This window comes from Orbicella faveolata, unplaced genomic scaffold (assembly GCF_042242905.1).
Source record: "Orbicella faveolata isolate gen_17 unplaced genomic scaffold, um_ofav_v1 contig_46, whole genome shotgun sequence".
NCBI classification, from domain to species: Eukaryota; Metazoa; Cnidaria; class Anthozoa; order Scleractinia; family Merulinidae; genus Orbicella; species Orbicella faveolata.
This window is the reverse complement of record NW_028301576.1, coordinates 22,252,199-22,255,392: the sequence shown is the minus strand read 5'-3', so window position 1 is coordinate 22,255,392 and position 3,194 is coordinate 22,252,199. Positions and strand designations below refer to the sequence as shown.

General features: G+C 42.1%; 1 pseudogene; it reads right to left on the bottom strand.

The window, feature by feature from the left end:
- Positions 1-1,575: 1,575 nt before the first annotated feature.
- On the bottom strand, positions 1,576-2,797 carry LOC149098900 (uncharacterized; annotated as a pseudogene).
- Between the last annotated feature and the right edge of the window lie 397 nt (positions 2,798-3,194).

Here is a 3,194-nt window from a genome sequence, read left to right as displayed (position 1 = left end):
GCACATCAAGATCATACTTGGTAAGTTTCAATAGCATCCTTTGTAGCCTGGGGGGAGCATCATTCAGAGACTTGCGGAAGATAGACTCTAAGGGTTTGTGATCTGTCTCTACAATTACTCTGCGCCCATATACATAGGTGTGAAATTTCTGTGCGCCCCAGACGATTGCAAGCAGCTCTCTCTCGATGTTTGCATACCTTTTCTCACAGTTAGTTGGTGTTTTGGATCCGAATGCAACCGGCTTGCCGTCCTGTAGGATCACTGCACCAAGGCCTTTACTACTTGCATCTACATTTAGCACTGTTTCCTTGCTGTTGTCAAAATAAGCTAGTGCAGGTGCACTCGTGATGACTGATTTCAGATTGTCGAAGGCCTCTTGTTGTGGCTTTTCCCAAACAAATGCTGCATCTTTTTGGGTAAGTTACGATATGGGTTCTTGTATGTCAGCCTTGTGCTTGATGAATTTGTCCAGGTAATTCACAGTTCCTAGTATGCGAAGTACACCTTCTTTGTCTTCTGGGGGTGGCATCTCATTAATGGCTCTGATCTTCTCCGGATCTGGTTTCAAACCTTCAGATGAGAACAGGTGTCCAACATAACTTACTTCTGGTACTCTAAGCTTCACCTTTTTAGGGTTGATTTTCAATCCTACCTCCCTGCTCTTGTCAAGTACTCTTCTCAATTTGTCATCAACTTCAAGCTGATCTTTACCATGTATCAGGAAATCATCCACTATGATTTCAACAGGAACCCCTTCAAACAGTCTGTCCATCTCCCTTTGGTAGATTTCAGGGGTTGGTGAGATACCAAAAGGGAGTCTTGTAAATTGGTATCGTGTGTGTTAAAAGTCAAGAGCTTGGAACTCTCCTCATCTACGGGGAGTTGCCAGTATCCACTGCATGCATCAAGTGATGTGAAACTCTTTGCACCTGAAAGTCGGTTTGCAACTTCTTCTACGGTAACCATTGGGTAATGGGGTCTTTTCAGGGCCTTGTTAAGATCTCTTGGGTCAATACAAATTCTGACATCATCCTTTGACATTGGAGTGTCCTTTCTTTTATCCTTCACCTTTCTTTTGTCAATAACTAGCATTGATGAGACCCACGACGTAGGCTCATCCTCTTTCACGATAATACCATCTTCTTCCATCTCTTTGAGTTTCTCTCGTGCTGGCTCCAGCATAGCAACTGGAATTTTCCTGGGAGGGTGAACAACTGGGGGTACTGAAGCATCAACTTCCAGATGTACTTTGTTTGGAAGTGTGCCGGGTTGGTCACTGAAACAATCTGGGTACTCCCTCAATATTGGGTCCTTCTGGAAGATGGTCTGGTCTCCACGTGCTCTTGGCGTATCCGGCATGGCTGGATTAGGTACTGGTGTATCTATCAGTTGGAGATTCTAAACTGAAGGACTTCTAAATCCAAGCAGGCATCACATCCCAATAAGGGTGTAAAGTTCCCGTCAACAACAAGGTACAACAGGTTCATTTGACGATTCTTGTATTGAGTTTGAAGGCGTACACAGCCTCTTGGATGAATGGGCTTAGTTGCAAGCCAGCCTTTCAAGGGCTGCTGAATCTTTTGGAGAGGTTTTTTGGAGATTTTCTTATACAGATGAAAGGGTATGACGGTAGCCTCTGCACCTGTGTCTGCTTTTACTTCAACATTCTGCCCTTCAATCTTAAGAGTGATAAGGCTCTTTGTTGATTTCCTGGAATCGGAAACACTGTCCAGTTCAATAGATCCAAAATAGGTGTGTACCTCCTTATTCATATTCTGAGTGTCTAGGTCTGGTGGACTTTCTTGTTGCACTAAATCAACTTTCGAACCTTCTTTTACATTCCCTGGGCACACTTGGGCAAAATGACTTTCTTTCTTACACTTTAAGCACTGTTTTCTAAATGCTGGACAACGAGATGGTCGAGTAAATGGGTGCTTGTAACCACAAAACTTACAAGAACGAGCAGCTGTCTTGTCTAACAGGCTGAATTCCTAATGAATGTTCAGTTCCAGCACTCGCTTGAATGTTGAACTTGGACTTTTGTAATTCTGAGGCTTCAAAGGTACGACAATAATCATGAGCCTTCTGTAGGGTTAGATCAGGTTTCTTTAGCCGTTCCCCTCTCAGCTCATCAGATAATACACCTCCCACAATTCGATCTCTTATTAGCGAATCTCGCAGTTCGCCGAATTCACATGTTAGCGACAACCGTTTCAGTTCGCTGACAAAGTTATCAACTCGCTCTCCCTCTTTCTGGTTACGTTTATTAAACACTAACCTCTCATAAATGACATTCCTTGCTCCCTCACAGAGTGCCTTAAATTTGCTGCAAACATCCGCATAACATTCTTTGTCTTCTCCAACACTGTAAACAAAACGACTATATTCTTCAATCGCTTCGGGTCCAGCACAGTGAAGTAACATGTTTACCTTCAATTTGCCCGGTTTGTCATCTTTGCTTTTCGCCACAAGATAAATTTCAAACTGCATTAAAAACTTTCTCCAGTTGTCCGCTGCGTTTGCATCGAGCACCAAAGGACCTGGAGTTCTCGTATCTCGCTCAGCCATCCCGGTTTGTAACTCAGCCAAGCCCTGATAAACTCCTTGCAATCTCTAAAAGGTTTTCACTTCTGACACCATGTTGTAAGATAGCTTTAGACAAGGCTCAAATACTCAACGCAACGTTAAACACTGTCAACACAATGTCCGACATAAGCCAACTCACATGTTCGCGAGATGTGGGGCGGCCCACGAAAACGTAAGGGACTCCACAGAGGGGTACCCACAAGTTAATATTACAACAAATGGTAATTTAGTTTTTTTCAGATATTTGAAATAGAGGTTGAATACACAAATTAGAAAACAAAATGGTGTCACTGTAACGTAATTTATGACGTCATCATAGCTCGAATTACCTTAGGTAATACAGAAATAATGTCTAAGATACAATTTTTTTCCAAATATATGTCTAGGTCAAAAAATAGCATTATTAATGTTTTCGTTAGAAATCCAAGATAGCGACTAAACGCAGGGTATTAGGGGCAAATTGAAATTTCGATTTAAAAAGTGAGAGCTACCGTTCTATCCTTGCTATCATACATATCTACATATAATACATATAATACTGAGTCAGAGATTAAGAATATAAAAGTTTCCTTTGTTCCCCTTAAGTGAGCCATACAACTTCGTCAGCT